The sequence below is a fragment of the Macaca thibetana genome, chromosome 6 (genome assembly GCF_024542745.1).
Source record: "Macaca thibetana thibetana isolate TM-01 chromosome 6, ASM2454274v1, whole genome shotgun sequence".
In the NCBI taxonomy this organism is placed as follows: domain Eukaryota; kingdom Metazoa; phylum Chordata; class Mammalia; order Primates; family Cercopithecidae; genus Macaca; species Macaca thibetana.
The window spans coordinates 97,742,064-97,755,682 of record NC_065583.1 but is presented as its reverse complement, the minus strand read 5'-3'; the positions used below and the strand labels follow the sequence as shown (position 1 = coordinate 97,755,682).

Genomic DNA, 13,619 nt, shown 5'->3' with positions numbered 1-13,619 from the left:
CACGCTGGAAGTGGAGATGAAGGTAAACTAAAAACAGTGTTTTTTAAGAAAGTTAGTCCTCCAGGGCTCTCCTCTACTCTGTGCAGCCCAGCATTGCTCCTGCTCATTGCTGGTGGGTTGTTCCTGAGAAGAGAGAAGGTCTCACTTCTAGAACAGAATGCCTCACTGTAGGCGGAATGAAAGTGAAGATTTGTGTGCTCTATGTTGACTCTCCAATTCCTAGATGTTATGATATTTTCAAGCAGGAGAGCAAAGAGCAAAGGAACCATCTCTGGAGAATCTCACTGGACCCTGAAGTAAAGATACTGAGTGTCCTTAATGGATTAATGTAGGCAAACAATGAAAGAATACTCATGCAACATTCATCTTCCTCCACCACATGTAAATCTTCTTATCAACAGTTTGTGGCACACACACACACACACACACACACACACACACACACACATTCGAACAGAGAATTAATAACGACCACTTATGGCATAGAATGATGAAGAGGTTATAAAATTACATTTCAATTATTTATGTATTCTTTGAAAAAATTTTAAAGCCTGTATTACCTTTATTTTTATTTTTAACTTGGTAACTTTTATGAAAGTTATACATGAACATAAGTTAGAATAAATAGCTCTTGTTTCAAAAAACAGCATGCCTCTGTCCTCCCATGTGTCATGCTTCCTGGTGCCCAGAAGCAACCTCTTTCAAATCCTTTAACAACTTTTTTATTAATTTCTATTAATTTGAGTAATTTGCTTCAATTGCTTCTTCTTGACCATTGAGTTTAAAACACTATTGACTTTTCACTGTGAGGAGGAGGTTACCATCACATCCATTCATACTTTCCATCTTTCACTTGCTCAGTATAACCAAATCATAATTTTTATTACATCAACAGTCATTTCTCAGTTGTGGTATACTATGTCATATACTAAGATAACTTTTCTTTTCTGCAAATTTGATTGACACTGTTACCATAACTTTTTTTTTTTTTTTTTAGATGGAGTTGTCACTCTGTTGATGGGCTGGAGTGCAGAGTGATCTCGGCTCACTGCAACCTCTGCCTCTCAGGTTCAAGCGATTCTCTTGCCTCAACTTCCTGAGTAGCTGGGACTATGGGTGCCCGCCACCATGCCTCCCAGCTAGTTTTTGTATTTTTAGTAGAGACGGAGTTTCACCATGTTGGCCAAGATGGTCTCGATCTTGTGACCTCATGATCTGTCCCCCCTTGGCCTCCTAAAGTGCCCACTAATAAACATTTTATTTCTGTATTCCCCCACCTGTTTCTTAAGTCTTCTCTAAATTAACTCAAACATGTCAGATATTTCAATACATTTTGGCGAAAAAGTTTCTCATAGAGTAAGGATGTGTTTTAATAAAAAGTACTCTTTTGAACTTCTTTCTGGGGATTCTTGTCACTTCTGTCTTATACATCTTTTCCATTTTATCAATATGTAAATATAGTAGTCAAAATAATAACTCGATGAACTATTGATTCTCTTTACTAATAAAGGTTTATCTAACAGTGCAATCTTCAGATGCATGTTCTAGAGTGTTTTATTCTTCTTAATTTATTTAGAAATTCCAGTGAAAGGTTCAGATAAATCATTTTGGAAAAATTAGATTAAACCAGAATCTTTTTAACAGAGACAAGAATGTGAATACAGGAAACACACATTGGGGGAAATCTTTACCATTTAACATAACAGTAAAATTGTTCAGCACAACTTATTCATTGATTCAAGTATTGTCATTGTACATGCTGTAACAGAGCAATGAGCTATAACAAGAGTTTTTAGACAATCTATGTGTTTTAGATTATAAATAGAAATATCAACTCATCTGAGGAGTACTCACCTCTGTAAGAAATGGTTCATATTAATAACCATATTCAGATTTATTGGCATTTTGTGATTCAGTTTTCAGGCTAAAAATATATTTTCTTTTCTTTGTCAAAACATATGCCTGTTTATTTATACTTAGTCCTGAGTAGAAAAAAAAATATGGAAAATACCACAATTTAAATATTATAATCTTCTTTAAAGGAAGTTTTATTCTTTGGGAAAAGTTGCATTTTTATGCTTGATACAATGAATTAATCTTTAGCTCCTCTTACTTCTGCATAAATGGCTATCTAATTTATTATATATTCAGAGTAGACATTCCTAATTTAAAATACAGAACCTAATCATTCTATTTTCCTTGCTTTGGAGGCCTTGCTTTACCAGCTAACCATTCATCAGAGGACTTTAAATTGCTGTAGGCAAGCAGAAAAGGATTTCCTTCTTTACATTTTCTTAGTATATTTTCACAGAAAAGAAAATTAATAGATGTGTAAAAATTCCCTGAGAACTTTTGCGGCCACTGCAATTTAGAGATGTTATTGAATTTGTTTAAAAAGTATGAAATAAGAGAAACAAAAATATTAGGTTAAGAAAGCTGAAGTTTGGTTTTTTAAAAATATTTCTGTGATAAGCAAGAAAAAACTAAGGTTTCGGCTGCCAACCATAAAGCTTCAAAGCATACAGCTCAGCAAAGACTGACGTATTCACATACACCATCTCACGAACACAAATGTTAGATGATGGTGGAAAATGCAGCCACCAATCTCGCATTTTTTTTGTTTTTGTTTTTGTTTTGAGACAGGATCTTGCTCTGTCAACCTGGCTGGAGCACAGTGGTGCAAACACGGCCCACTGCAGCCTCGACCTCCCGGACTCAGGCAATCTTCCCACCTCAGCCTCCTGAGAAGCTGGGACTATAGGCATACACCACCATGCCTGACTAATACTTGGCTTTTTTTAAAATTTTTTTTTTATTTTTATTTTTTTAGAGACAGGGTTTCACCATGTTGCCCAGGCTGGTCTGAAATTCCTGGGCTTAAATTATCCTCCTGCCTCAGCCTCCCAAAGTGTTGGGATTGTAGGTGTGAGCAACTGCATCCTGTCAGATCTCATTCTTAATAAAAGACAAGTAAGTTAAAATTGTAATGAAAAACTGTTTACAGTATCAGGCCGGCAAAGATAAAAAGGTTTGATAATATACTGAGAGCATGTGTATGGGAAAAACAGAATTCTCTACTTACACACTATTGCTGGAAATGTAAATGGTGGAAACTCCATTGAAGGCAACTTGGCAATATTTGCCAAAATTAGAAGTGCTCATACTCTTGGCCTAGAACTATATTTTCAAAACTGTATCCTACAGAAAATGTGCATTTAAATGTGCAAGGATATTCATTGTGACTTTTTCTTTTTTTGCAAATAAAATAATTAATAAACCAGGGAATACATTAACTGTCTTATCAATAGACTGCTGGTGGAATATTCTGCTAGATAAGTAAACTACGGTAAATTTATAATAGGAAAAAAATTATACCATACACAACAGGTATTAATAAGGGCAAGAGCGTGTGTAAAGATGGAGAGCTGCCTTTTGAATTTCTTTTTCCCTTGAACTTTTTATTTTAAAGGGTTTACAGAATGCTTCAGAAAGACTATACAAACCTGGTTACACATTTTTGTCTTGGGAAGGGAGGCTTGAGGAGGTCTAAGATAATCTATTTCTATATACCTTTTAATATTGGGGGGAAAAAATGATCATGCCAAGTACAGCATTTTCTACCAGGTTAAAACTTAAAAGAATAAAACAGCAACTAGAGTTTAATGGGTTCACATTCCTACCGACAACTGCAGCTTTAACCTATCACCAATACCCCTAAATGTCCAATGACAGGCTCCATAGCTGAAGGAAAATTGGAAAACAAGTGGAATGGAACAAAGATTGTGACATAAGTAACATTAGAAATAATATTACCTCACGTTTTGTGAACACTTGTGATGTATCAGGAGTTGGTATACGCATTTTACTTGTATTAACCTTCTTAATCCTCACAACTGTCCTAGAAATTATGTGTTGTCATCATCCTGATTTTATAGACAAGGTAGGCCTGAGAGACAGAGAGGTTGAGGAACCTCTCTAAGATCACAGTTATTCAGTGACTGCTCACAATTTCAATAACTACAAAAACAGCACTAGCAAAGCAGAGAGCTTCCTGTGGCCCCCACTAGCATGCTTCTGTCCTTTCTCACCAACTGTATTCCCCCCAGCACAATAAAATATATTTTTCTCTGTCTGTTCCGTCTCACAAAAGGGAGACCTGTTTGGCTCACTATTTTGATTTGTAGACCTTTTCAAAGACTGTGTGGGTGTTATTAAACCTGTTTACTTCTTCAGAAATTGAAAGGCTAAAAAAACAAAGAAATGAGTGGAAGATATGTCAGACAAATGCCAACTGAAAGATACTGGCTTACCCATGTTAAGATTAGAAAACACAATACAAAAATGATAATATGAGAGGAAGATGTTTTAAAATGTTGACAAAGATTAAATTTCCACAGTGAAAATATCACAGCCATAACTGTTGAATCATTAAATAAAATCTATGAAATATATACAACTAAAGATATTAAAAATTCAAGAAGAAATTGACAAAATTACAGTCATAGGAGCAGACTTTAGCACACGTCTGTGAAGCAGGCTCACTGTCCACTGGTTACCAGCTTATCTGAGGCTGGTGAGACAGAACGCCTACACACATCACAAGTTACGTGATGCAGGTTTATTACTTACATATAGAAAACATGGGTGGTAGAGGCCCAGGATTCATTCTGAGTCTGTCCCCAAAGGCTCAGAAAAGCTGCCCAGGATAGAGGGATTCTCATCTGCATGTACCTCGCTTGCACTGCAGCTGAGGGACCCCAGAAATCAGTCTGACCTAGGGTTTTTTTTTCTTTTTTGAGACAGAGTTTCTCTCTTGTTCCCCAGTGCAATGGCATGATCTCAGCTCACTGCAATTTCCGCCTCCTTGGTTCAAGCTATTTTCCTGCCTTAGCCTCCCAAGTAGCAGGGATTACAGGCATGTGCCACCATACCGGGCTAATTTTTGTATTTTTAGTAGAGATAGGGTTTCACCGTGCTGGTCAGGCTGGTCTCGAACTCCTGACCTCAGGTCATTCACCTGCCTCGGCCTCCCAAAGTGCTGGGATTACGTGAGCCACCACGCCCAGCCTGATGTAGGTTTTATAACCTGAGGGCTAATGACACACTGAATTAAATCAGTGAAGGATATCCTGTTTCTAGGGGTCCCTGGAACACAGCCTGGGCTATTCTGTTCAGTACCCCCCACTTCAGAGTTTTGCATTCTCAGCAAATTCTACATTTATTATTGAGAACTACAAGTGGGGAAGGGAGGACAACTGAGTAAGACCAAGGTCACCTGGAGAACTGTCCGGCAACATCTCCATCTGTCCCTGTTACATCAAATAGATCAATAATAATAACAACAATGACATCAATAATAATAAAGAAATAAAAATGTCTTGGTCTGATTTTTGTTTCTTATAACAGAATACTTAAAACTGCATTATTTATAAGAAATATATATTTTTTTCTGCTTTGAGTAGGGAATATTTCTGTATTTCTTGTTTGGTTATAATGGTCAAATCGGCAAATTGCTGGTTTTTCAGTGCTTGGCTATTCACTGTGCAGCATCTCACTGGAACAATTAAAATGGTACAGAAAAGTCAGAGCAGTGGAACCAAAGCTGGGGATTTCTTGAGAACCAGTGAAGATACTTAGCAATTTGAACTAAATAGACCTTGGACATATATAGGCCAATAACCATGCATTAAATATATTTCAATTTTTCATGGAATCTCTCTTGGGTGTCTTTTTTCTTCTATTTTCAAAGACACAGAAAGAAAGAGGCAGTGTCATTAAGCATAAATTATCTTAAGCATAAATTATCTCATCTCAGAGATGAGATGATGTAGGTCAAGGTCCAGCAGCCTGGAAAGATGGAGTCTAGTGTAGCAATTTTCCTAACTTCCTCCATGTCTTCTAGCTTAGGTAAGCTACTTCCTTCTAGTTCTGATATATGCTATAAATGTATAGCCTGTGTATATATTTGACAACCTATAGCAAACCTTGTTTTAGAATGGTAGGGAGAGAATACAGTAGGTAAATCTAACCATCCCTTTTTGCGCAAGACCCTCTGTCCATATCTTTACTTCAAGAGTCCTTTTAGAGTTGGAAATCAATAGAGTGGAATTCTAGTACTGTCTCTTTTTCAAGAAGACAAAAAATCTTCATGACATCAGAGGATCTGGAATTTATTTGTGGCCACAGAGGCAATCCTTTTCATGCAATGAATGAACTAGCTAATAATACCCAGCCTTGAGCATATTATCTCTGGCTGAATCCCTCTTTTTGTCCAGTTGTATACCACAGAGTATTCATTACTGAGAAATGCATTTGCTTGTAGAGTGATTCTCTCCTTGTGCAATTGTTTTGTTGTTTGGATTTTGAGGTCTAAGGTTTGGTCTGAAGGAGACTTGGGTTATTACTAAGCTCATTACCAAGATGTGGAGGAAAGATCTCAGTTCAAATTAAATTGCATATGTTTGCCCACAAATTCACATTTGTATTAGCATCTTAGCCTGCCTTCTAAGAAATGAAATTTATTTCTCACAGTGAAGGCTGGAAGTCCATTGTCATGGGGGCACAGTAAGAGCCTTCTTGCTTGTTGGAACTCTACAGAGTCCTGAGGTTGCATACCTCACACGGCAAGGAGAATGAGTATGCTAACATGCTAACTCAGATCCCTCTTCTTTTTATACAATTACCAGTCCCATTACCTGATAACCCATTAAGCTGTGAATGGATTAATTCATTCATGAGGGCAGAGCCCTCATGACCCAGTGCTTCTTAAATAGTCCACATCTCTCAACACTATCACATTGGGAATTACATTTCAACATGAATTTTGGAGGGAAGAAACATTTAAACCATACAGAATGGAAAAATAAATCAAAGTAAAATAAACCTCCTTAGCTTTGCTCAGTGGCAGTATTATGACCAACGAGCTCCATCTGAGGCATGATTACTGCTAATTGAAAACTTTTCCCAATACAACTATTGAAATATAGTTTGGATTGGCATTTTTTGGACAGTCTGTATGGAAACTAAACTTTGTTAGTAAGAAAATAAAAATTAATGATAAATAAAAAACTGCTGACTTAAGTTGATTTATACTTCTGTATCTCATAAAATTGGAATATACATTTATTAAAATTTGTAGCAGTCTAGGAATTTTGACGCTAAGGTGACAGGTGGAGTTTTCTTCCTTATACACCTCCTTGATGCTAGAATAGGGTAATTTATAAGGCAAGAATAAGATCTGAATATATAATAGAAATTGTTTTTAGATGTAAGCACCAGTAGCATTTTAAGTGAGGCAGATAAAATAGACTGCTAATAAAGTAACTGGAGTTGTGTCATAAGATACTGTCAATCTTAGAAGTAGAAAGCTGTGCTTGTCTTATATCTTTTTCACCCTGATGCTGGATCAGGAAGAGTAGAATTTCTTAAATGTCTTCCTCTTACAAGAAGGGCCTGAGAAAACCATCAAAGGGGACCAAATGACTGGCAGCCCAGGCCAGAGTCCATGCTAAAGCAGCAGTGACATGCAGAGGCATAGAGGGCCATCGAGGGAAATATCTCATTTAAATATTTATTGATACTAGGGTTTCCTCTGTGAACTATCCAGTGGGATCCTTAGATGCATTTTAAAATTAGTTTTCTTATCTTTTCCTTATTGGCTTGCAAAAGCTCTTCATAAATTAACTATTTTAGGCATTCGAATAATTTTTTTTTTATTTTGGGTGTAATGTTTTTTGTAAACAAAAAAGCCTACAATTTTGTTTGTTTGTTTTGAGATGGAGTCTTGCTCTGTCCTCCAGGCTGGAGTGCAGTGGCGTGATCTCGGCTCACTGTAACCTCCGCCTCCCTGGTTCAAGCAATTCTTCTGCCTTAGCCTCCCAACAGATGTTTTTATTTGGTACGGTGAAACATGTTTATCTCCTTTATGGCTTTTGGGTTCCTGCTAAGCAAAACTTAACAATTTCTAAATGCAACATTTCCTTCAAAATTGGAAATTTAAACTTATATACTAGTAGCTCACCTAACTACTTCTTAGTTGTTTTAATTATTACGTTGATTTCTCTTTAATCTCTTGCGTCTGTTTCTCGCCTTAACTTTGGAGATAATCCTTCACCAAAAGCTCAGTTTTGGAAATACTCTCAGTGACTCTTCTCTTCTTTGTTACACTACTTGGGTGGTTCTTCATTACTTCCTATTTTCTCTTTAGCTCTCTATGTTTTGCTGCCTGTGATCTGCTCAACACTCATTTCCTAAAACCTGGCCCCCAGGAAGAAATAACCACAATTGCCTTGATCAATAACAAGACACAGAATGTTTTCATTTCTGTGTCAGAGTTTGCTTTTCCCAATTACCATTTATAATTTCAAAATATTCACTATCTAAGCAACATAGGAGTAAATACACTTACATTTACATTTCCCTATATTTCTCTCCTCCTCTGGGACCTTAACATGCCGCTAATCTTCACTGACTCACATCCCTCAGCTGATCTCTTTAAGTGGCACCTGTCACCCCAAGAGGGTAGTGAGGGCTGCCTCTGCTCTTTAGCTCATATTGTACCCCAGTGCTCTTTGGAAATGTCTAGCAAGGACTCTGTTCTCTCTCACTTACCTAGTAGGTGTGCATTTATTTGTTGGTGACCACCTTGAATCTTCATGGTACCAGTGATTTGAGGTGGTCTGGCAGAGTGGATGATAAAGTCTTTTTACTCTTTGTATTACACTCTTTCAATGGAGTTCAAAAGTTGAGTTATTTAGGCCCAATGAGACACTGAGTTCAGTTAGATTAGATTCCTCAAAAGTCAGACTCTGGGGCAAGAATGTGGGAGCAGGTGGTTTATTTGTGAAGTGTTTGCAGGAAGCAAAAGTAAAGGAGTGGAGAGAGAGAGAGGAGGAGGAAGCACCAACAAAGGTGTATTAAACACTGTGTGTATGGAGGAACAGTGGTTCTATCCTACCAGGAACTCTCTGAAATATTGGTTAGAATACGACTCGGAATTCTCCTACTGGGTGTCTGGGAAGGTTGGGTATTTATCCACTGACTCTCATATTTCACTTGTTAAAGGATGTCCCTGGAGGTTAAATCTCCAGCATTTTGGGGCCATCCCATAGCACTGAACGAGCTCCCACAACTCTGCAGAAAGCCCCAAGACTGAACAGAGACATGTAGGCTCTGAAAGGCTGTCGGCCATGCACGGGAATGTCCACGATGGGCTGTCAGCATGCATGGGAATGTCCACCATGGCTGTTGGTGAATGAAGCAGGACACTGATAGCACCTGCCTTTGAGAAATTGAAATTTCATTTTGTAATTATAGCCCCCTTGCTGCATTTACGTGAATACATGTTCCATTGTATTTTCTCTGAGCCAGTGTGAATGCTGGCTGTCTTTTGGGGAACACATTTGCTATCAGCCCACTCCCTACCCTCCTACTCTTCTCCTGCTGATACACTTCTGTCTGGCCTTTCAGTTTTCCAGAACTGTGCGAGTATGTCTGAACCCCAGCAATGTAGACAGGTTCAGTTATTTCCTCGGGGTCCCATTAGGCTTCCATGCACATAGATTTCCCAGTAGTTCCCAAGCTATGGCCTTGACATATCTTAACTCTCACCAGTGGACACAGCTGTGCTCAAGCTGAGAATCATACTATACAATCTTAAAAATCTGATCTTTTATGTATTTTCTCTTTCCTGACCTCTGCCAACTGGTATTTGACATATTCTATATAAGGTAAAATAAAATGTACTTACAAACAGTTTTTTGCCAGGTTTCCTTAGATACACTTAGCAACCAGCTTCTTAAAACACAGCTTAAGTGCAGACTTAAAGTGACAGCATTTCTTTAAAAAGGACAGACAATTAATTAGTTCTGTCATGTGTAGAATGCCAAATAATTATCTTCTTTTCTTTGCTGCATGCAGTCTCCTCCAATTATTACCTTACAAAGATTTTAGAAGAAATATCTCAAAGAAGTTTGACTTTGGGCAAGTGACATTCTGTCAGAACCATTCCAAGGACAGAAGAGGATGACTGGGACTCAGTGACTACTGAAGTCTACCCTCTTCCATTGATTGATGTTACAGCTCTAGGCAAGGGGACCAGTTTCTCTGCATTGCATTTCCTTCAGTTTTAATACAGAAATACTAGTATACTAAAGCACTCCAGGGAAGTAAACCCAGAGGGGCAAGAACTGCTCATGGCAGAATGGCAAGAGGAGCCATGTGGTCATGTTTGCAAACTCTTGTTTAAAATTGACATTAGTTGAGCTTAACTTGCATTGAGGATAACTTCCCAATTAGCAGCTCTTCTGAAATTGCCCTTATAGGGCTTAAGCATTTGTTGTTTGGGTTGTATGCATTCTCATATTGTTGCATATGGGTTGCAGTCTGATTGTTGTCTTTCTTTTCTTTTTCTTTTCTGTTCTTTTCTTTTCTTTTTTTTTTTTTTTTAAGAAAGAGTCTCACTCCATTGCCCAGGCTGGAGTGCAGTGGTGTGATCTCGGCTCACTGCAACCTCTTCCTCCTGGGTTCAAACAATTCTCCTGCCTCAGCCTCCCGAGTAGCTGGGATTACAGGTGCATACCACCTCACCCTGCTAATTCTTGTATTTTTTTTTAGTAGAAATGGGGTTTCACCATGTTCGCCAGGCTGGTCTCGAACTCCTGACCTCAAATGATCCAACCACCTTGGACTCCCGAAGTTCTGGGATTATAGGCATGAGCCACCATGGCCGGCCTGATTGACGTCTTTCTGGAGAACTTAGTTTAGTGCTTTATCCACGGTGTATTTAATAAATGCCAAGTGATGTGTTGCATGACTCCTCAGACTCTTATTGATATTTTTCTCCATATTTAGGGAGGCATATCATAAATTCAGAGAGAAATTCCGAATTTATCCTCTTCTATAACTACAGAATGAGGGAAGACTAAGCTATCAATATCTGTCTGCATCTCTCCGCAGTTCCTATCTGTGGGTCTCTGTCTCTGTACCTCTATGTATGTATCATTCTTTCTCTCTTTTCTACAACAACATACTCTTTAGATTCCCTGTTCCCTCCAAAGAGCATTTCCTACAATTAAGATGAATCACAATCAGTCTTGCCTTTTCAAGACCCATGAAAGGGGAAACTAGGTGGAATGTAAAAAGCCTAGGTTCTGGGCTTTGTTGCCCAGAATTCATTGTTGTTGGGCGCAGTGGCTCATGCCTATAATACCAACAGTTTAGGAGGTCAGCTGGGAAGATTACTTGAGATTGAGAGTTCAAGACCAGCCTGGGCAATATAGCAAGGCCTCATCTCTTAAAAAAAATTAAAATTATTAGCCAGGCATAACAGTGTGTGCATGTAGACCCAACTACTCAGGAGGCTGAGGCAGGAGGATCACTTGAGCTGGGAGTTCAAGGTTACGATGAGCCACGATCACACCACTGCACTGCAACCTGGGTGGCTCTGTTACATGACCTGCAAATTACACCAACTTTTTAAAGTCTTAGTTCCATGAGGTTCAATATATTTGTAGGTCCTCATAGTGAGAGAATGACACATCCCTTCCCATGCCTGCATGGCTCATGGTACGTCTCTCTGAGGGAGGATTAGACATCCCTCCATTATAGTACACTTGGCCATGTAACATTTAGCCAACATAATGTGAACAGAAGCTCTAAGAGCCATCTTATGGCACTAATATTGGTCTTTTCCTTTGTGAAAAGATCGGTACTGGTGTGTCATAGGTAAGGGTTGTTCCTTCAGCTTTGGTCTCAGTAAACAGGAGAAGATGTTGAGCACAGAAACAGTTGATTCACAATGTAGACCTGTAATGTGACCAGGAAATAAATATTTCTTGCCGTAAACTTCTAAGATCACATTGTACCTTAGCATAAAGTGATGTATGTATTTTCAGATCTATAAATTGGGAATATATCATTCATTTTTGCCAAGCTAATGTCAAGAAACAGTGAGATAATACATATAAAACTCAAAATATGGTAGTCAATGCAAGGCTTGGAAATAGTAGTTTAAAAGCTTTGGGGGCAGTTCAAAAGACATATTTTTGGAGTCCCTACTTCTTTATTATTATTATTACTTTTTTGAGAGACAGTCTTACTCTGTCACCAAGGCTGGAGTGCAATGGTGCGATTTCGGCTCACTGCAACCTTCACCACCTGAGTTCAAGTGATTCTCCTACCTCAGTCTTCCAAGCAGCTGGGACTACAGGTGTGCACCACCACACCTGGCTAAATTTTTGTATTTTTCGTAGAAACGGGGTTTCACCATGTTGGCCAGGCTGGTCTCAAAATCCTGACCTTGTGATCCGCCTACCTCCCAAAGTGCTGAGATTACGGGCATGAGCCACTTTGTCCAGCCAACTTCATTATTTTCAAGGTTGCTTTTGGTCAAGGAAAGGCACTTCTTTCTGAAGTAAGCTTTTGCTTCCCTTTTTAGAAAATATCAACGTAGAATTCAAGATACAGTTCTAATTTCACCTCCTCTCTACAGCTTTATCAAATCCTCTGTCCCTAGCAAAATCAATTGCCTCTGTATAGCCATAACAACATTGTGTTATAAATGTTACATAGTGACTTTCCCACTAGTCTATCCAGGCTTGCTGTGGTTTGAATGTATTATTAAAGCTCCTGTGTTGAAAACTTAATCCCAAATGCAGTACTGTTGAGAAGTGTGACCTGTAAGAGGTGATAAGGTCTTGAGGGCTCCGTCCTCAAAAATGGATTAATGTCATTATTTCAGGAGTGGGTTACTTATTGCGGTAGTGGGTTTCTGACAGAAGGATGAGTTCAGCCTTGTTCTCTCACTCTCTCGCCCATGTGATGCCTTCCACCGTGTTATGACGCAGTCAGTAGCCCATCACCAAATGTGGTCCCTTGATTTTGGACTTTCCAGCCTCTGGAACCATGAGCCAAATAAGTTTGTTTCTAATAAATTACTCAGTCTGTAGTATTCTGTTAAGACAGCATAAAACAGGCAAAGACAAGACCTTTGGGGTGGAAGTTGATTTTTATATTCATCCAAATAGGCAGAAATTGCAGTGAAGCCTCATCTTATAAACAATTTTAATATATGCCAACAAACAACAAAACTTTATGATTCTATTATCTTGTGCAATAACAAACACATCTAGTAACATGTATTCAAGTTATTAGTTTTATATTATAATGGAATTTTTTAAACCTTGCATGCCAGAAGAATGTTTCTGAATTCTTCACCCTATCCATCTCTTCATCATTGAGTTTATAAGCTCAGTGGTTTGAATGCCTCAGTATCTGGATGCACACTTTCCATTTGTCCTTTTGTAAATCTACTTTTTTGGTTTCCATAGTTTACTCTGCACAAGAATGTCTGTACTGCATACATAATATATGTATGTTTATTATAGCATAGGGGCAAGTTAGTGGGTTTTCAAAGATAACTTAAAAAACTTTATCGGATAGCAATATAATGTATATAGTTAAAATATGCAATTTGAAAAGTTTTGATAGATGTATACACCTATGAAACCATCATCACAGTAAAAATAGTGAACATATATCTAACACCTGGATATCTTCTTGTGTCCCTTGTCATTCTTCTTCATTAACCACTCCCCATTCCCAAACAGCCACTGACCTGC

At 38.3% G+C, this 13,619-nt stretch overlaps 1 protein-coding gene and 1 pseudogene across 1 annotated transcript in view; one reads left to right on the top strand and one right to left on the bottom strand.

Moving 5' to 3' along the window:
• TMEM167A (transmembrane protein 167A) overlaps nucleotides 1–13,619 on the bottom strand; it is an 857,923-nt gene that overhangs the window by 754,590 nt on the left and 89,714 nt on the right. The gene's annotated exons all lie outside the window — the stretch shown is intronic.
• On the top strand, nucleotides 6,890–7,021 carry LOC126957843 (uncharacterized; annotated as a pseudogene).